Source organism: Mus caroli, chromosome 10, assembly GCF_900094665.2.
Source record: "Mus caroli chromosome 10, CAROLI_EIJ_v1.1, whole genome shotgun sequence".
Taxonomy (NCBI): Eukaryota; Metazoa; Chordata; class Mammalia; order Rodentia; family Muridae; genus Mus; species Mus caroli.
Genome location: NC_034579.1, coordinates 43,283,652 through 43,306,389, shown reverse-complemented (window position 1 = coordinate 43,306,389; position 22,738 = coordinate 43,283,652).

The window sequence follows — 22,738 nt, the reverse complement described above, 5'->3', positions numbered from 1 at the left end:
TAGCCTCCATTGGCTGTTTTGTACTAGTATACATTCTCTTGCATCAAATTTACCTATTTCACTTTTAATTGTGAAATGATGGGAAGGTCAAAACTCTTTAAATTCCTGCATTCATGTTCAGTGGGGCAATGTAACTAAGAATATGTAGCTAAGTATTTGAAGAGATAAAAGTGCTACTTACTTTTTAAAATTTTTATTATACTTGTGTTAGTTGAGACAATTACTAAATTTACATATATTTTGAACATATTCTTCCCCCTCCCCACATCCTTCCAGATTCTCCCTCCCTTCCTATATTCCCAATTTTAAGTTCTTCCCCAGCAACAAACAGAAACCCAAAACAACACAAAATAAAACCCCAAATCGTGCAAATAAAACCAGCAAAAATTAAAAGCAAACAAAACTGAAAACTGATAAGCAAACAAACAAGCAAAAAGTCCACCAAAAACTAATAGAAGCATACAAAAAACTGTGGAGTACATTGCAAGGTAATCAACTACTACTGTAAATGTGGTCTGTCCTTGAGTTGATAAACTCAGTGTTACTCTTTTTGAGAAAACTGATTTTCCTTTTCCTAGCAGATATAAATAAATGACTGTTCAGTTGTTAACCTTTATCCTTGTGGTTAGGTTGTTAAATTTTTATTCATACAATCATTTTAAAATGAACAAACTAACATATAAGATAAGACAAAAATGATCAAATTCAAATGGGAAAACACAAGCCAATAAAAGGAAAAGATTCCAAGAGAAGGGACAAGAATCAGAATGCCACTTGTTCACACACCCAGAAATCCCATTAAGACACTAGACAAGAAGCTGTAACACATGTGCAGACCTGGTCCAGGCCCTTTGCATGCTGCTGCAGTCTCTATGTATTCAGATTAGCTTTATTCATGTTTTGAACCTATTCCTCTGAAATACTCCTTGGCATCTTCCATCCACTATGGGACCCACTATGGTTCTTATATTCTTACTATCTCCTCGTCCACAGGGATCCCTCAGCTCTGAGAGGAGAAATTTAATGGAGACATCACACTTAAGAGCTTTATGTTACAAGGTATCTTGCTCTCTGTGTATTGTCTGGTTTCAAGTCTCTATATTTGTTCCTATCTACTGCAGGGGGTAGCATCTTTAGTGATGGTTGAATAAGATACTATTCTGTGAGATTAGCACACTATTGATAGGAATCATTTAATCACTATTTTTGTTTAGACCAGTAGCATTTGATATTATTTATCTGTAAGACTTAAAATAGATACTTTTGTGGTTCATAAGAGAAGAAATATTTTTGTATTTTTGTTTGTTTAGTTACTTATCATTTTTCTGTTTTAGGACAGGGTATAATACCACAGGCCAGACTCTAACCATATAAACCAGATTATGTTTTACTGATCCACTGATTTCTGAAACCCTACAACAGATACTGCAGCAATTCATTCTCTACTTGATGTCAGAAATAATTTAATAGCACTAATAAGAAAATAATGATAACAACTCGCATTTGACAAAAGGGGTGTCAGAAGTTAAATTATCTAGGATTGAGCTGATGTCTGGAGCTATTCCCTTAGTGATAATAAGGTGCTGTCTTGGATTTTCCCCATAAAGAAGGCAGAGTAACTGGAGAAGAATGATACAGTGCTAGCCAGGTCTATGATAGTAGTAGTGGAAAGTACTCCTACAAGGGATCTCAGCTGTAACATACCATACCTACAAAAAACCTGAAGCAATGGTGGGATAGCTGTGACTTTAGTGTCAATGATGGGGTGAGATTTATAGTAATGAAGAGGTTTAGGGGGCTCCAATGTTTCCATAAATAACCTGTGTAGGAAAAAAGATAATAAATTCATTGCTGTTCCCAAGTTATATTTTAGTGAAATTATACTGTCATTGCTGCCCATTTCAGATTTCTTTCAGTCTTCCCAGGAAATTTTAATGTAACTGTTGGTATGAAAATTCTTCCTACTCAAAAGCATGTGTTGTAATTGGTAGAGATGAAATTCAAAGGGAAACCTACTTATTAAGCCTATGTGTAAAGGCATATAATATTTAATTTAAGAATGTTCATCAAACTTATACATTTTTCTAAATTTATTTTAATAAATACTTTTTCCATTAAATTTTATAAAATTTGTTTCTAAGTTCATAAATGTTAACCCAAAAGCACATCTTCTGAGATGATATTTGTCATATGGAAAAATATTAAAATATGTATGTAATATATATGTATAATTGTGTGTGATTATATTTAATATCTATGTGTAGAAAGTTCTGTTTCAGTAATGTATGTCATGTTAATAACTTTTAAATTTGTTGATTCTCACTGTATACATATATTAAGTCACTTGTGTACAATCTAAATATAATACTAATATATAATTGTAAAATGGAAATGATGGTGATACAGATTAAATGCTACATTTTTATTATATTACTTAATATGGACAACAAAATAGTTAAGTAAAGTAAGCTGTTCAAGTAAAAGGCACTAAGAGGAGATAAGAGGACAATGTATACTGCATGATTAGAGAAATACGGAAAATATAAAAATAGCTATTATAATGGTTAGGCGTTGTAGAAGCAGAGGAAGACATCAGAGGATAAGGAACCCTTTGATCAAAGGGTTATTTGAAATATGAAGAGTCATGAAAATGAATATGCAAAAGCTGATTATTCTTGAAGAGTGATAATTAGAAACACACTGTTCATTTTCCCTATTAATTCAGACTTCATATTGTCCTCATTTGCAAGTTTGTGAATTTCTAACCGTTTAACCTACATTCTACCTCATTTAGTTTAATCTTCAGGTCTTATATTGCAATTTTCTGATTGACTGAAGTATTAAAGTAAGTCTGTGATATGTACATGCAGACACATAGACTTCAAAGACATTTAGAATTATATTGATCAATTTCAGAATATCATATTAATTGAACAGAGACTGAACATAATATTAAAAGAGACATTGATCCATTTACTTCATAATTATTAAATTAAATTAAAGTGTTCATTTTTTAAAGGTTTGTATACAGGGCCTTTTTTCAATTTTTTATTAGATATTTTCTTCATTTGCATTTCAAATGCTATCCCGAAAATCCCCTATACCCTCCCCCCACCCTGCTACCCTACCCACCCACTCCCACTTCTTGGCCCTGGTGTTCCCTTGTACTGGGGCATATAAAGTTTGCAAGGCCAAGGGCCCTGCCCTCTCTTCCCAATGATGGCCAACTAGGCCATCTTCTACTACATATGCAGCTAGAGACACGAGCTCTGGGGGTACTGGTTAGTTCATATTGTTGTTCTATCTACAGAGTTGCAGACACCTTCAGCTCCCTGGGTACTTTCTCTTTCTCCATTGAGCAGGGCCATTTTTAATAGACAAATTTAACTATTATCTAGAAAGAAATAATAAAATGTTAATTTAAACAGTATGACAGTAGCAATTTAATATCAAAAAAATCAAGTCATGTTAAGTTTATGTGAAATTTATGGAAAGAGAAAATTCACTGTCGCATTCTCTTTGGTCTCAAGTACTTTTTCTTTCTACTACTAGCCCAGTAGAGAGAATCTGAAAACAAAGTATGCTCACTTTAATACAAAAGGATCTGACATAAAAGAAACTTGCATGTGGGAAGTAATTAGAGAACAAGGGACATATAGTATGCTAGCTTAAGAATTCAACTTTCTATACCTGTGGCCAAAAGGCCCATCACAGAAAAGTCTTCTTTATGTTGTTTTCTTTTAGATCTTTAACAAAGTATTGGTGGAGAAGATTTTATTCAAACAGATCACCATAGTGTATATTCTAAATAATGTTTTTATTTCCTTAGATGTTTGGGTGAGATGAGAGCTGTACCCAAGCTTTAAAAACACATGTCTAGAGCGGAGCCTGGAGTATAGCTTTCTCTGTATTTCGAGACTTAGGCCTAGAAGCTTGTAGCCTAAATACAATCTTATTTTCCAAGCTAAATGATTGAATCTGGCATCTCCTGGCTTCTGTCTGATTTGCTCTGCTTTGCCTCATACTAATTTTGACAAAATGTTTGAATCTTCTGGTGACTTCTCATTCTGTCTTCATTTGTGTCTAGCTTGTTTTTTTTTGTTTTTTTTTTTTTCCATATGTCTCCATAAAACTGTCCCAGGAAAACACATATGCCACACCACATTTCTCTATTTCTGGCTGATAAGTAGCCTCTCTTTTTCTTACTGTTCTCCTGTTAAGTGAGATTATACTATTTGTGACTCACTCTCAAATCTTTCTCTCATTTGTTACTTTGTCTGCTCCTCAACTGGACAAAACTTTCTAATATAGGTGCTTATCCCTACAAACTAAATTTACCTTCATTGTTAGGGGTCAAATGCATATACTAAGAGCATGTTTGTATTTCAGCCACATCATGCTGTAATCCAAAGCATGTCTGTCTGCTTTCTGGCCAGATTATTGAACCTGGAGGTCTTTGAGTATGATCTCTTGCCAGAGCATACATACTGCTGGGTTAAAATTCCTTTGCAATATACAGCATAATACTAATAAGGTGGTTATGCTTTTAATACATATTTGAACTCATTCAAAGTACTATAAGATAGCTCTCTAGACATTGCAAGGAAGAAAAAAAATACAGATGTCTTTCCTTAGATTATCCCTTATTTGCTCATTTTCCTTCTTTTCTTACCCTTGTTTTCTCTCTTCCCTTTTTTTACCCATCCATCGGAATCTTCTCTCCCATTTTGTCTCTCTTTGCTTAAATCAAAGTTACATCATCTTTCTTTTCTTTAATTTATTTTATATTTTTTGGGTGGGAGTCATTTCTACCTTTAAAAGGCAAAGAAGTGGGAAAAACATCAGGATTTTCATAAGAACCATTTATTTAATCTAAAGTGCATGTTTCAGCACGGCAACAGCATAGGATCTGTGTTTCTTTCTATTTTGTATGTGAATACTTGCCTGAATGTTATCTGTTTACCATGAACATAGAATATCTGGTACTCACAGATTCCACAGGATAGCAATAAATTTCTTGAAACTGTAATTACAGATGGTGGTGTGCTTCCATGTGGTTCTTGTGAATTGAACCTGGAACATTTGCAACAGCAGTCACTGCTATTAACTGCTGTACTATCTCTACAAAATTTCAATATTTAAGAAACAATAATTTTCATATATTTTATTTATCTTTCACACATAATTTGAAATCTGTTAGTAAATATGACAATAATCCTTAGTTGATTATTTCTACTGATTTTCCAAACTTTAAATCTTTCTTCCATGATATATGTACTTTCATATCACCTGTGTGCTAACTCTGATTTTCCTGGCACCATTGTAGGTAAGAATGTGTCCTCACAGAAAGATCTTCTACTTTTATCTGTGAGTTTTAGTCTCTCCAGTTCCAATCCCCACAAATCCCTAGTCTGATGTTTTTAATTCTCAGAATGCATCTTCCCCAATTTGTGTATTCACTTGCAAGTTCATCTTTTGTCTTGGTAGCACCTCTACAATATATTATAATTGCCAGTTATCTTCTTTGTTATTTATTCTTTAAGTTTTTCATAATGATGGGCATTACATTTTTGTTGAATCACAAGGAAGAAAAAAAAATGGTCTCTTTAAGGCAGTGATAAATACTGAAAACTTCTTGCCTCAACCCTGAGGGCATCTGGTTGCTCACAAGTTGATAGGGAGCATTGGCTCCCACATGCTTTTGAGGCAACCTCCACTTTCTCCTCTTTATGGAAATTGTTCTTGTCATATTTTTTAATAAATATTTCATGTCCTCTTATATTGTGAGGCTGAATTTTTAAATTCTCTCAATGGCCTGTATTGCTAAGATTCTTGAATTTCAACAGCAAGCCAGAATTCTAAGTCCCTTCTGGTGCTTATTATTTAGATCAGTTTCTTTAATATCTTTACTGTCTCCCTGTCAATTGATTCATCATCTGTGAACTCTAAAGTGGTCTACTTTCAAGTGTTCAATAATCCTAAGTAAATAGAAGAATAAGAGAAAGTGACCTATCTGTGGATTTCCTGGATTGCCTGTATTGAAAATGCAGCAAGCAATTCTATCTTCAACTGATAGCCACAATCTATCTTTCCTGATATTGCCCAAACTAAATAAACTGCCTCTTAATTTTGACTGGTCTCCCAAATGATGCTCATGTTTTAAGTTTCAGTAATAAAAGAATATTCAGGATGATCTCATTACAAACCAGATTGAGCTTGGTTTATAAACAGAAAACTCTAGTTTCTGAAGTGGAGGGTTTTGGTTGTGAAAAGTAACCACTGTAGCTTCTTGTATTAATTAAAGTACTTAATGCAACCCTCTGTGCAAAAATAACCATTCAAACCATATCGTGAAAATTATCTCAACAAATTGTTTCAATTTTATTTTAAAATGTTCATGTTATGTGAATTACATGCAATAAAGTTTTCATATTTATATATATAACTATATAATATATATATTTTCCTAAACTGAACACATTTTCAGAGCATCCCTTTTCTTCATCCTATCAGACACTGAAGTGGAAATGTTTTAGATGAAACTATACTTTATGGGAATTTGTAGAAAGGAAATAATAAGGGAAATTATTAAATAAATCATAATTACAAACAATAGAATAAATACCTGTTAAAAGACACTATGTTTAAAAATGACTCTTACTCTACAGGATTTTGTGTCATATATAACAGACATATTAGACAGAATCTTAAATTATAGTCTTGGAAATGTATTTTCACCATTGTTTGCTCACATTGTAAAACACAATTCACCTGAGATGAAGATCACCCTGAAAATGTCCAGACATTTTAACCATTTCTAAACTGTTGAACAGTTATGTACCCCATCTTTGCCTATGTAATGAATTCTATCCCACATACATTCTTTATAAGAAAATTAATATTATTTTTATAGTAATTCTTTTAGAATAAGTGTTAAGAACTGAGTATGGTGTGGATTTGAACTTGTGACTATGGTCAGGTTATGAACAATATTTTCATTGTCTTCCACTGTCATGATCAGTGAGTTGAGGACCAGTTCAGATTTTTTAATGTTTTTCAGATTCATTTTTTTATTTTTTATAACTCTATACATATTATTACATTTTTCTATCAATTTTTTCACCCTTTGCTAACCCTCAAGAGACTGGAGGCCCAAGGGACTTTAGAGGTCAGGTGAGGTGGGGATTGGAGGAATCCATGTGGAGATGGGGTAGAGTGGGATGGAGGTGTGGGATATGGAGCAGCTGGAGGGTTGATAATACAGAATGAATTACAAATAAAATTAAATTTAAAAAATTACTCCTCAATGTTTGAAAATTTAAGATTATATATATTTTATAAGCATTTTAAACATCAGTCAACCACTGTTTTTATTTTTATTTTTAGTTTTAGTTTTAGTTTTTTTGGTTTTTCAAAACAGGGTTTCTCTGTATAGCCCTGGCTGTCCTGGAACTCACTTTGTAGACCAGGCTGCCTCGAACTCAGAAATCTGCCTGCCTCTGCCTCCCGAGTGCTGGGATTACAGGCGTGTGCCACCACGGCCAGCAATCACTGTTTTTAAAATTGTGGTTTTTGCATCTGTGATATTCCTCTCTGGGTGAAGGTACTTATTGTACAAACCTGACAGCTCAAGTTTTATACCTAGGATCCATATAACTGTGTCAGGATAGAACTACCTGGAAATTACCCTCTGACCTCCCCATATGCTCTATTGTATGTGCACATACCCACCACTCAAACAAGAAATAAAATTTTAGAAAATCTAAACTGTTTCATGAATATTGTTCATTGTTATGACATATACTACACTTTAGATGAGGAATTAGTTTATTTATTTTTGTTAACATAGTACCTCAAAGCTTAGTGGCAAAAGCATGTTGAGTTCTTCTTCAATAGATTGAGCTTTGTGTTTTTAGTAGATTTTGACAAGAAGGTTCTCTGAAAAGAATGCCTCATGCTTCTTTATCCCCGTGGACTATACTGAAGTGAGACATTTGCCCTCTGAGTAGCAAGTGAGAAGGTAGCAAATGGCAAAAAATACAGACACCCCAGCCTTTTAAAATGTAGTTCAAAGGTGATATTTTAAAAATAGAGTTTTACCATATATTCTTAAGTGTATAGTATGTTGCTCTGTAGATCATGTTGACGTGCAACTCACAGATACCTCTGACTGCTTCTGTCTCCTGAGTACTGAGATTAGAAGAGTATATTACCAAGTCCAAAAAAAAAAAAAAAGAAAGAAATGTTTAGTTTATAAAGATGTTTATGTTGTATTCCACAAAGCTTTTCTGTCATCAAAGTGAGCTCAACTCAGAGAATAACCAACAAGCATAGATATTTATTAGTAGAGATTTTAAAGTGAAATTAAATGTTAAGTCATAGATGTTGAAATCTTATTTTGGCAGATTGTTGTGGCTTTAGATTTAGTGTTTCAGACTATGATAGGGAATAGTTGTGACTTGTTTATGATCTCTTGATTTTGGCTAGGATCTTGTCTAGGATATAGTAAGCAATCATTAATATTTGTAATACAAGTCCTTCACTAAATTAATGCAATACTACATACTACATTTCTTTTGCTTTTGCAAGTTATATAGCAGATGAAACTGGATTTCATGGCCTCTATGCATTACCACTTGACATGGAATGTAAAGGACTCCATTATTTGGAAATGTACATAAAACAACCACAGGTCCTGTTGAGAAAACCAAGAAATTTTTATTTCTTGTTAGTGAGAGCTATTTTATACAGCAATGGATTTCTTTGAAGGAAACTACCTTTTGAAATATGACAGAGTAAATGTTCTTCTTCTTTCTTATCAGCAAAATTTCTAGTTTATATACACAGAGAAGACCTATAGTCAAACAATTACATAAGTTTCATTCATAACTGTAAAGCTTACAAACAATTAAGATGTGGTAAAAAGACAAAATAGTGTAGGTACAATCAATGCAATGCTATTAATTGATTAATTAATTAATTTTGAAGCCAAAATTAAAGCTTAAAAAACTAACCTTATACTGAATATTCTCTAAGATTTATTATCTTCATGGGTTTTTGAAAGTTGGGGACGCTAAAAGTCCAGAGACAAGTTATATGGGCAATGTTTATTCAGACCTTCATTAACTATCCTATAATTAACAAAGTATTTTTGTGACTATTGGGTAAATAATTTTTAATGTATACTTAGATCATTAGTTTCCACCTAACAGAAATCTTAGATTGTTTTCAGGTAGCATCAAGGTCTAATCTAATATTGTCTCTATTTTCTGGATGGCTTCTACTCGATGTCTCCATCAGTGACTTTGAAAAGTGTCCTTATGTGTGTATTTTCTTTGTTTATTTATAAAAACTTGAGAAACTTTGGAACATGGAAATTAGGATCACTTAAATCTATGCTATATGGACATTGACACTCTTATTTTGCTCAGGAATGAGGTATGTCTTATCACCTTTGAGGCTAGAGTTATGGTTGTTGTTTTTTAATCCTACCACCAAAGTCCTTAAGATACCTAGAGGAAACTTGAGTGCATGTAGTTCAGTGTATGAAGCCAGTCTGCAAATAGAGGTCTATAGCCAGGCAATGTTCTAATGAAGACAAAACTATAAGCCAGTGAAAAGATCACTGGTTTTAAGGACTTTAGAAGAAGGAGATGGAAAAGAGAATGTGGAGGGAAGTCAACTGTTAGCCTGGCAAATTGGATGTCTTCCATTCATGTTTTATTTTCTTACATTTTGTTTTCCAATATTTTATTAAAAACTAATAAAAATTTTTTTTAAGAAAAACTATTGTATGTTTCCAATATAATTATTATATAGATGCATATGCTTGCAGCCAGCCATCAAACTAAACATGAAGGAGTTAGGTGAAGCACACTCAAGGAGCTGGAGGGGCTTGCAACCCCATGTTAAGAACAACATTATCAACCAACAAGATTATCCGTGATGAGCTCTCAGGGACAAAACCACTATGCGTACTCTTTGGAATACACATGGAGGGATTCAGGGCTCCAGCTACATATGTAACAGAGGATGTCCTTATCTGGAATCAATGGGAGGGGAGGTCCTTGATCCTGTGAAGGCTTGATACCCTAGTATAGGGGAATGTTAAAGGGATGAGGCAAGAATGAGTGGGTGGGTGGAAGAGGACCCTCATAGAAAAAGGCAGGAGGAGAATAGGATACAGGGGGTTGCAGAAGGGAAATTAGGGAAGGGGATAATATTTGAGATGTAAATAAAATAGCCAATAAAATAAATAAATAAACAAATAAATTAATTAATTAGATTAAATTAAAAGAATACAGCATTACGGAAAGTATTTTTCTTCAATTTAGTCATTGATAATTTTATTGTTCTTGCTCTGGATATACCTGGCCATCTATTCTACAGTAGGATTCTCACAGGAAGTACTTTATAGAAATTATTTATGTTTATCATTTATGTAAGCATGAAACTTGGATTGTTAGATTTAAATATATTCCACCTTTGAATCCTGGTGAAGACAGGCTCCCTTATGTCTTGGTGGTAGGAATCTATGGTATGCCGAGGACATTGTAAAGTTATATTTCTTGTAGACCAATCAATATGGGATACTCTTTTTTGTGCCATTGGGGAAGAAAATAAGCACAGCATGTCTACTTCATTGCCTTCTACATTTGAAAATACAACTTAGCTGCCTTCAAACTCATTAAATTTCTGACTCCTCAGTGAGATACTGTGTAGTAGAATACTCAAACAAGACTGAATTATCTCCCCTCAGAAGATGAAGAAAAATAGTTATGCCATATTGAACTTTTAACATAAACCAACTGCTCCTTGAAATGTTTAATGATTATAGGAAAGACCTGCAGGGAACCAGCAGACCAGCTATCTCTTAGAAGAATAAATAAGAAGGACATGTAATTAGAAGTGCATTCAGTTTTCTATTCAACTGCTCAGCATGTGAACTCAGTATGGGTTAGCATATCAGAAAGGGCCAGTACAGAAGGTCAAGCTGAGCATAGCCTACATCTCAAGAAAGGCTTCAGAAATGTTAATTTTACTGTAAAACACTCAAAACCAAATGAAAACTTTGCTCTGCTCAACAACTAAATTTAAGATAGAATTAAGATGATAGGGAACACATAATGGGAGCATATATTTGTTAAGCCTCTTGAACAAAAGTGTGCTGTAAAGGTCTGAGTGTAAATATTTGAAGGTAATCTTCTCCTTGTGATTCTACAACTTCAAATATTTCATTGTTCCCAATGAGCAGCCTCACTCAGATATATCATAGAAAACCAACTCCACTTCTCAAAAGTTCTCATCTATTTTAATGTACCGTTTATAATTTCTGATCAAACATCCATGTTCCATGTTTGTCTTATCCATGGCAAATGTTGCTAGAGTGAGAACAGTTGTAATTGTTACCTTAAGCCTGATTAGACCAAATTAGACAAATGTTGGATATAATCATTTCACTTGAGCACTGTCCAGCAATGAAAATACTATTTACATACTAGTCTAATTTGAAGACTGCCTTTCCCTTTTCCTTTTCCCCTTTTCCATGGGATTTAATTAAGTGAAATTATCTCATTCAAGTCCAGTGCAGACTGAATTCTCTCATATGAACTCAGAGTGGAAAAAGTTACAAATCCTCAGATACTTGAATTGTACTGGTACTTTCTTTCTTGGTCATTGGTTTAATTAAAAAAAAAAAAAAACCACCAACAACAACAACAAAAAAAAACCTTTAAATCTATCATCTATCTATCTATCTATCTATCTATCTATCTATCTATCTATCTATCTATCATTTATCTATCTGTATTTTTGTTTGCAATATGTATAGTAGTAGAAATTCAATGTAATTCTTTTTATGAATTCTATACAATCAGAACTGTAGGTGATAGCCATGTATATGCACCATTTTCAAAGCTGAAACTTGATAAGAACAGCAGGACAGACTGTTAATGAAATGGATTTCTACGATTTTTCCTGAAGAAAATTAATTGTTTGTTTCCTGGTCCTCTTGGATTCCCTCTTATCTCTTTCTATTTGGAAGCAAGATGGCAGTGGAAGTGTCAGGGAGACTGAGTAGCAACAGCAATAAGGTAATAAAGGATGCATGAGAAAGAACACATTGCATTGAGGTTGACTGCTAGGACAACTATGCACTTCTGACTTTGAATTACTTTACAAAAGCAAAGCAGCATGTTTGAATTTTCTGTCATGTTTGTTACTTCTCAGAGTGTGAAATAATCATGAGGATATGCTTCAATCCTTACCAGTGAAGAGTAGGAATCAGTTCACTTATTCATGATTTTTATTGACATAAATACTTAATAAACTTTTGGGTGACAGTGTGACAACTTGGTATATTTTGTAAGGACCAGACTGAGTAATGTGTATCACCAAGTTATTCAGCATTCATCTACTTTATATGAAGTAGCATACACAAAGTAATGTGAAGGTATGTAAAGATGCAGACCCCATTGAATCTGGGAACATTTTTAGTTGTTTCTCAGTATCCAAGTCTCATAGTATTTTTTAACTACATTAAGAAAAAAGCATAAAGGCAATTCTAGCAAATCAATACAGATTAAAGACGAAAAACATAAGTATTTCAATATTTATGTTGTGTTTTATAAATAAGAAAAATAAGCCAGGGGTATGTTTGGTAGAGGTGCAGTACGGTACAGGGGAAGGGGGTACCTCTGTGTGCCCATGCTGATGCATCCCTTCCCCCTGAAGTACCAGCCATATTATTGATATAGCATGAAACAGAGTTAATTTAGGGCATGGGGAGGGAAGTTGAGGGTGGCAGTAAAGACTGAAAAAGAGAGAGGGAGAGGGAGAGAGTAGAGGAGTAGAGGACAGACATGAACACATGGAGATAGAAGGGGGAGGGAAATGGAGAAAGAAGGAACAGATGGGGAATAGGGTAGGAGAACAAGAGAGCAAGAAAGTGTGGAGGGGACAAGCAGCCTCTTTTATAGTGAGTGAGGCATTCCTATCTGTTGCCAGGTAACTGTGGGGTGGAACCTAGAAGGAATGTTAACAATTTATATTTCAATTCAGCTTTCAAAATTATAAACAGTAAACTTGAGAATTGCCTCATTTTCCATTAATGTAAATTACAAGGCAAACAGAAAATAAAACAAGTATAAGCATTTGGGGTCAAGGTATAAAAACTAAATAATGTGTTCTTAATATGATAGGACCACTACAGTAATAATCTCACAGCAACCCTGGATGTCTGCACAAGATCAAACCAGTTAATTTCCAGCATGGAGAGAGACATAATTCATCTATACTTGATTGATATCTATATAGAGAGAGATTTCAGGCTTGCTTTTACAAACTAACTTTACCTTTATTGTTTGGGATTTAGTTGTGTACTAAGTGTGTGCCTGTATTTAAGCCAGAGGTGTACGAAAACCCTGCTATTGAGATTAAAGTCCTTCATGTTAGGGTAAGCTTTCTGAGTTCAGTGAAAAATGGAGGACTCCCTTTCTCAGCCAGGCTTCCTCTTCTCTGCTTGTTCTTATCTAAAGAGTGTCTCTAAGTACAGAAGACTGACTTTATCTAGAGAATGAACCCACAGAAAGCTTACTGCAAGTACTGCATGGCTCAGCACATAAATCCTGTTCAACTCTTCCTGTCATATGACAAGTAGACTGTGTTATGACCAATCATCCCTTCCTGCTTGCAATCTGCAACCACAAACAAACAAACAAACAAACAAACAAAAACCTCTGAGGAATGTCACATAACCTAAGGCCAAATTAAACGTTTAACATTATCTCTCCTTATAATTTCTCTTTATGTAAACAAAGCATTTTAGGCCTCTAAGAAAGCTAATGATGTATCACTGTGGCGTTCCCTACCCTATCCTCAAGATCTAAGTAACCTTTTATCACTCTGAAGGAAGTTGATCTGTCTCACTGAAGCTTTTACTGGAAGTTAATCCATCACTATATAAGGCTCTCCAAATCCTGCTTTCTGCTTCTGCTCCTCGGTCCTCATAGGCCAGTGGCCACTAGCGACAGAAGAGAATGGAAAGTCACAGGATTCACTGTGTGCAACATATCTGTATTCCAATCTGATTACAAAAACCTAGAAGGGTTTTAGATGTAATCCATTGCCAGAGCAGCCATGTTACTGGATTAAAATTTCTCTACACCTTTTCACTGATTGCCTAGAAAAACTGATTTTCCATTTTAATTCTCATTTCTTCCTATTATATCTTCTGGGAAGTTTATATACCTCTTTCTCATGTGAACTTCAACTTTAAATTTTCACAGTATACATAAGAAATTCAATTTTAAACTCTATTTCTTACTCTCTGTATTACTTGGACTAAAGCCAGTCAATAGTTTACTTTCTGAAAATTTTATTTAGCAAAAATGCTTTTATTGTATGAGATATTTTGCATTTTAGTAATTTAAAATAATAAAAAAATGTTTCTACTTATTTAAATTCCTTTTGTGTCCAACAAAACTGATTAACAGGTAGAGACAAATGTGAACATATGAGACAGTCTTTCTTTTTAATTGAACACATACTACTACTATTGCAATATGTTTATTCCCAAAAATAAGTAGAAAAGAAGTGGAGTATGAAAATTGGGTCTACAACACAGTATCAATGGGCAGGTTCCTTCTGGTTTCTGTCTGCACCCAGAGTTGATCCTGTGCCATAGCATTCCATTCCCAAATACTGTCAGGAGAGAGCTAGTCTCCCAGGAGTGTCAACACACCAGTGTGAACAGATAAGACCACCACTTCTGTTCAAATTCCTGACACAAGAGGGACACACCCAGAGCCATCAGGACTCAGGAACCAAGGAACAGCTGGGGACCGATGGTTCTGGTTTCTGTCTGCATCTAAGGGCTGACACTAGACCACAGCTTTGTATACCCAAATTCCTCCCATAGACAACTGGTCTCAAGGAATACTGACTTGCAGGAGGGTCAAACCACAGACAGAGACTGAAAGACCAGCTAACACCAGAGATAATCAGATTGTAAGAGGCGAGGGCAAGAACATAGACAGCAGAAACCATGGCTATATGGAATCATCAGAAACTAGTTCTTCAAACACAGTGAGCCCTGGATACCCCAACACACCAGAAAAGCAAGACTCTGATAGAAAATCACATCTCACGGTGATGATAGAGGACTGTAAGAAGGAAATAAATAAGTAAATAAATAAATCCAGGAAATCACAGGTAAACAAACAGCTAGAAGCCCTTAAAGAGGAAACACAAAATCCCTTAAAGAATTACAATAAAACACAACCAAACAGGTGAAGGAATTGAACAAAACCACCCAGGATCTAAAAACAGAAATAGAAACAATAAAGATATCACAAAGGGAGACAACCCTGGAGTTATAAAGCCCAGGAAAGAGATCAGGAATCATAGATGTAAGTGGCACCCACAGAATACAAGAGATAGAAGAGAGAATCTCAGGTGCAGAAGTAACCAAAGAAAACACTGACACAACAGTCAAAGAAAATGCAAAATGCAAAAAGCTCCTAACCTAAAACATCCAGGAAATCCCTGACAAAATAAGAAGACCAAACATACGGAGAATAGGTATAGAAGAGAGTAAAGATTCTCAATCTAAATGGCCAGTATCTTCAGCAAAATTGTAGAAGAAATCTTCTCTATTATAAAGAAAGAGATGCCCATAAATGTACAAGAGGCTTACAGAACTCCAAGTTCACCCTAGAAAAAGCAAGAAATTAATCTTCTTTCAACAAACCAGAAAGAATGTAGTCACACAAACATAAAAGTAACATCAAAATAACCAGAAGCAACAATAATTATTCCTTAATATCTCAACATCAATGAACTCAATTCCCCAATCAAAAGGATTAGACTAACAATCTGGAAAAATAAACAGGACCCAGCATTTTGCTCCATAAGAAAACACACTTTAATGTCAAATACAGACACTACCTCAGAATAAAGGATTGGAAAACAATTTTTCAAGAAAAGAGTTCCAAGGAACAAGCTGGAGTAGCCAATCTAATACAGAATAAAATCAACTTTCAACCAAAAGTTATGAAAAAGTATAAGGAAGGACACTTCATACTCATCAAAGGAAAAAATCTACAAAGAAGAACTTTCATTTATAAACATCTATGCTCCAAATTCAAGGGTACCTACATTCATTAAAGAAACTTTACCAAATTTCAAATCACACATTCCACCTCACACAATAAAAGTGGGAGAGTTCAATAACCCACTCTCATCATGGACAGATCTTAGAAACAGAAACTAAACAAAGACATATTGAAACTAACAGAAGTTATGCAACGAATTGATTTAACCGATATCTATAGAACATTACATCCTAAATCATACGAATATACATTCTACTCAGCACCTCATGGTACCATCTCCAAAAATGACCATATAATCAGTCACAAAACAGTCCTCAACAGATTCAAGAAGATTGAAATAATACCATGCATCCTACCAGATCACCACAGATTAAGGCTGGTCTTCAATAGCAATAAAGCAACAGAAAGCCCACATACAAATGGAAGCTAAACAATACCCTCCTCAATATCTTGGTCAAAAAAGAAATCAAGAAAGGTTTTTTTGTTGTTGTTGTTTCGTTTGTTTGTTTGTTTTAATTTAATGAGAATGAAGGCACAAGGCACCCAAATTTATGGGATAAAATGAAAGCAGTGTTAAGAGAAAAACTCATCTCTGAGCCTTCAAAAAGACACTGAAGAGAGCATACACTATCAGCTTAACAGCACTCCTGAAAGCTCTAGAACAAAAAAAATCAAATATACTCAAGAGGAATAGATGGCAGGAAATAAACTCAGGGCTGAAATCAACCAAGTAGAAACAAAAAGTATTATACAAAGAATCAACCAAACCAGGAGCTGGTTCTTTGAGAAAATCAACAAGATAGATGAACCCATAACCAAACTAACCATAGGGCACAGAGACAGTATCCAAATTAACAAAATCAGAAATGAAAAGGGAGACATAACAACAGAATCTGAGGAAATTTTTAAAAAATCATCATATCCTACTAGAAAAGCCAGTATTCAACAAAACTGGAAAATGTGGATGAAATGGACAGTTTTCAAGACAGAAACCAAATACCTAAGTTAAATCAGGATCAGATAAACCCATTCCCATAATGCCTAAAGAAATAGAACTAGTCATTAAAAGTCTCCTAACCAAAACAAACAAACAAACAAAAAAGGCCCAGGACCAGATGGGTTTAGTGCAGCATTCTATCAGATCTTCAAAGAAGAACTAATACCAACACTCTTCAAACTATTCTACAAAATAGAAACAGAAGGACCACTACCCAACCCATTCAATGAAGACACAGTTACACTGTGTATTCTCCCTTGGAGATTGAACTGTTTTTGTGTAATCAGGAACCTGTCACAATTTCCTTTCATAGAAGACTTCATAAGAGATTTTTTTTTCTAATTCTATCATATTTAATGTTCCAAACAGATTTTAAAAATTGGTTAAGTGCATATTACGTTTAGCTTCAGAAGATATCATGTATATTTAAAACGTATTTAACTATTATAAATGGTTTTGATGCCTTAAGAAAAAATGTCAAAAATAGATCTGCTAAGAAATAAGGCAAAATAAAAATGATTTTTTTTTCTTAAACTAATAACATTCATCAAAAAGTTCCATATCACCAGGCCCAGTGGTGGCACATGGCTTGAATTCCAACACTCAGAATTTTTGAGTTTGAGGCCAGCTTGGTCTACAAAGTGAGTTCCAGGACAGCCAGGGCTATACAGAAAAACCCTGTCTCAAAAGAACAAAACAAAAAACAAAAAACAAAACAAACAAAAAACAATAACAAATAAACAAAAACAACAACAAAATTTCCATATCTAATCTACATTAGAAACAATGCCCACAAGGGGATTATAATACAGTGTTCTTGGTCAGGTTTGGTCTTATTAGAAATCCCTGGTGTAATCCACAAAGAATAAAAAATAAATACATTTATTCATGTTCACAAATTAACCCCATAGATATTAGTAAGAAGTAAACATATATGCCATGAAACTAATTAGCTCACTTAACCAGATGTAATGATGCGTTTAAAAATATATCCTACAAACACTGACAATACCACCCCCCCCAAAAAAAATCAGATGATTCAATTGGAAGTGAAAAATAGTATCATGTTCTAAAGAACATCTTGAAAATGTGGTCAACTGAAGATCCTCCCCAGAGGACAAAAGGACTCATTTGTAGAACAATTCTGGAGAATGTTTCGAAGTCTATAGAAATGAAATGAAATTTGCTATGTATGAACATGTCCTCAGGCTACTAAATATATTTCACTCCTGGTGACCTACCCAAGTTAAAATAGCTTTTCACTCAATGAAAATAATTTTTTTCATATACTGAAATCAGTTTCAGGTTTCAGGTCTAGGAATTACATACCATATTCTCTAATCCATTCTCACGTTTTAATTTAAGGCCAGGTGTGGTGGTGCAAGACTTCCCAGCCCTCCCAGCCCTCCCAGCCCTCCCAGCCCTCCCAGCCCTCCCAGCCCTCCCAGCCCTCCCAGCCTTCCCAGCCTTCCCAGCACTATTGAGGGAGGGGCAGGTGGATTTCTGAGTGTCCAGGAACACCCTGGATCTACAAAGGGAGTTCCAGGACAACTAGGGCTATGTAGAAAATATAAATAATTTAACTTAATCACTGAGTTGCTTCTTGTGTTTCAGATAAAATAATTTCATGATACTATATTTCAAAGCATAAAAAAGTGGCAGGGATTGCAGTATCTGTGGCGGAGGGGGAGGGTGTGAGTGAATTAATGGCTAAGTCACAGCCCAGTTGTTGAGAACACTTGCTGCTCTTACAGAGAACTGGTGATTAGTTCCCAACACCTCTATTGTGTAGCTCACAGGTGTTTGTATCCCTAGTTCTAAGGTTCCTTCTCTGGTCTGCATTGGCAGCATCTCTCCTCACAGGCACATCCTTGCCTGCCCCCATATACATACATACATACTTAAAACATATATAAATAAAGTTTCAAAGTATGAAACAGAGTAGCAAAGAAAAAAAAAGATGAATAATTTCAAGAGGGAAATGGGTATATGGTGGTGATAGAAAGAGAGAAGGAGGAACCTTGACCTGATGGAATAGTTAACCAAGCTTTGGAGGGACTATGTAAATGTTTAGGCCTTAATCTTCTTAATTGTGTGAATAACAAGAGTACATATCCTTCAGAGCTGCTGTGAAGTTATAATATACAGATCTGCTGTGAAATAATGCTTTGTGAGTAGTAAAAAGTCAAGTGTCAAAAATTAAAAACAAGAATTATTATAATATTGAGTCATTGGTGGGAACATAACATTTTATAGCCACTGTACAGAAACAATATTGTGGTATATCCATAATTTACAAATGTGCTACTTAGTTACTAGCTTTGTGGGAATATAGCCAAAAGTATTGAAATCAGAGGGTCTTAGAGAAAATGCTTATATTCTCTTGTTCATTATAACATTATTTACAAAGCACACATGAGGAACAACCCAAAAACCTCTCTTGTCCATTGACATATGTGGAAAACATGAGATATCCATTCATTGCAAAAATGATTTAAAAAATGACAATATGACTCAGTTACAGAAAAACAAATATAATGCAATTTCAATATACAGGCATCTACCATCAAACAGAAAACCCTAGATAACAAAGAGGTTGCTTCCATAGAATATCAAGAGTGGTAGTAGGGAAACATTTTTTCAGAAAGTTATAAATATCTAACCCATTGGACACAAGCCCTTTAATATGATGAAGGTGTCTGAGATTCAGCTTGCTCATGTTGAAATCCACAGGTTCTATCATTTTGTTTTGTTTCTTTCCTTAAACATCTGACATTCTTCCCTCTGATTTGACTTCTAAATCACTACAGGAGACACCTGCCTGAACAGACACATTCTTTATCCAGGATCCTGGAAAAACCTTCCAGAATTGGGATATTTTATTTTTGAATTCACAGTGTATATAGCTTGTCAATATATTGTCACCAATTTTTATAGTATTTGCCTATAAATAGAAGAGCTAATTTAATTTTCTATTATATCATATTCTCAACTAACTTATTAAGTTCTATATAAGTAATAATTCTAGGGAATATATTTTTCTTATACTGTAGTCAGCATCTGTGACAATTCTTGAAATCTAGTCATTTTTTACTGTTCGACAGTGACATTATATCTATTGAGTAAGGGAAGTAGATTTAACTTGTTTGTCCTTTGAACTCTTAGGATTTTTTTGTTTTGTTTTGAAGCATTAAGAATTATTTTATCACAGAGTATAAAAATTAGTGTGTATTTTATTTCCCAAAAGTAGCTTCTGAAAACTCTATCCATTCTGTTGAGATATTGTACTCTATTTCCTTTCACACTTATTTTCCTTTTATATTTCTACATGTTAATGAAATATTATTTGCTTTTACATGATTATACATATGTAGTTACACCTGTGGGCTATTATACAATTACAGTGTTCATAAATATACAGCTCAGGGGTTGGAATTACCTGGTTAAATGTTAACTATATCCGTATACACTAAGACATTGGAGTATACAGATAGACTTGATTTAAAAAGGGGGCTAAAATAGACAATTATGGATTGTTAAAAGGCTGGAAAAGCAGTATTGATTAGAGAGGGGAAAGGTGTTAAAGAAGGGAATTTGAAAAATAAAAGTTAAAATTAAGTGATATTTGAGGGATAGTATGGGAACCTAAAACAGTAGAAACTTTTAAAAGTATATACATATATGAAGACACCTGAATTAAATGGTCAAATATTTGGGGAGATAGAGTCCCAACTGGCCATTTACTGCCATCAAACACAGCTTCCAGTACTGGGATTGAATTATATCCAATTGAATTTTTGGCCAATGAGATACCCTGAGAATACCCCAACAGTTCAGGGTGTTGCAAAGTATACAGGTTATTCTTTACAAGCAAACCCTATTGTTGAAGACAAGCACACACACAATTCATCGGACATTGAGATGTGGAATGCATGCCTAGAAAGGGCCTTCTACCTTTTTGTTTGTTTGTTTGTTTGTTTGCTTTTCCTTTTTTTCTCATTTATGTTAAAGTCATTGGTACAGGAATATACTCTCCATACTACCAAAAGAGAAATACAAAATCCAATTCAGCCTCATATCAATTGATCTACAATGTTGTCACACCTCAAAGATAGAATAGAGCTGATGCTGTCAAGTTTTTTTCTCAGATTTTTAAATTGCACAAAATATTTTTTAATATTCCTATTTCATTTTGGTTTCACTAAATGTGCTTGGCTGCTTATGAAAATATACTGGAAAGATGGTCTATAAATTTTTAATTTAACAATAAAATTAATTTCTAATAAAATAAAATTAAGTAAGATATCCTTTATTTCACTAGTGACAGTTTATATTTTATATAATTTTTATCAAATGTACAGATCTTTGGTCAATGAGAAATCATAGCCACCTTTGGATAAAATAGTTCATTATGTATATGCTTTGGGAATCAATAAATCTTTCCTTCTTTCATTTTTTTTTTCATTTTGGACACAGGTTTCACATTTTATAATTCTGTCTTTTCTGTAATTCACTATGTACACTAGGTCAGTCCCAAACTAACAGAGCTCTGATTGCTTCTGCCTCAGTCCTGGGATTAATTCAGTGCTGGGATTAAAGATGTGAATCACCACACTCAGCTAATTCAAGAATAATTTTTATATGCATGTATTCTTTTGGATTCTCCTAACTCTATACTGTGGTAGAAAGCTTTTTGTTAATATTTATCATGCTGTGGTTATTGTGGCTCTATTCATATCTGAAAAGATATTTTTCTAGATTCATATTTTGAGATATTTTTATTTGATCACCAATGTTTTAAATTTTATATTTTATATCATACAGAATCAGAGTTAATCAGCATATGTTTAAATAATATACATATTTCTGGGAGCAATGAACAATAACTTTTTCCTTTTATTTATTTTTTCTTAACTTATGTATGTCTTCACTTTAGTTCCTGACCACAGGTACCCACTTTGTCCACTACTCAGAGTCCCAACTTAACAACCTCACCCTCCACTCCCCCTCCCATTCTTGTCTCAGAAGGGAAGGCCACCACATGATGGACCAGTTATTGCTTGCACAACTGCCTCAATCTCAGCTCCATATTTGTCCCTGTGGATCTTGTAGGCAGGATAAATTTTAAGTCAAAGATTTTGTGGGTGGGCTGGTGTTGCTTACAATTCACTGGAAATACCACCTGGCTACAGGAGGTGAACAGTTCAGTCTCCATATACCCAGCTACTAGGAGTCTTTGCTAGGGTCACCTCCCACTCCATAGACTCCCAGAACCTCACTTAGAAGGAAGATAAGTTATTTCTTCAACTGAGTTGTTTGATTTATTTTATAATTAGCAGAAACTCTTGACTACTCATTTGGGATATTGCAATTAATGCAGAAATCAATTTTTGACAACTGTATATGAACTGATATTGAGATACATAAGTATTGTTGGGCATTGATGGCTCAGGCCTATAATCCCAGCACTTGGCAGGCAGAAGCAGTCAGATTTCTGAGTTTGATGCCAGCCTGTTCTACAGAACAGGACAGCCAGGATTATACAGAGAAACCTTGTCTTGAAAACCAAAAAGAAAGAGATGGGGGGGAGGGAGGGAGGGAGGGAGGAAGAGAGAGAGAGAGAGAGAGA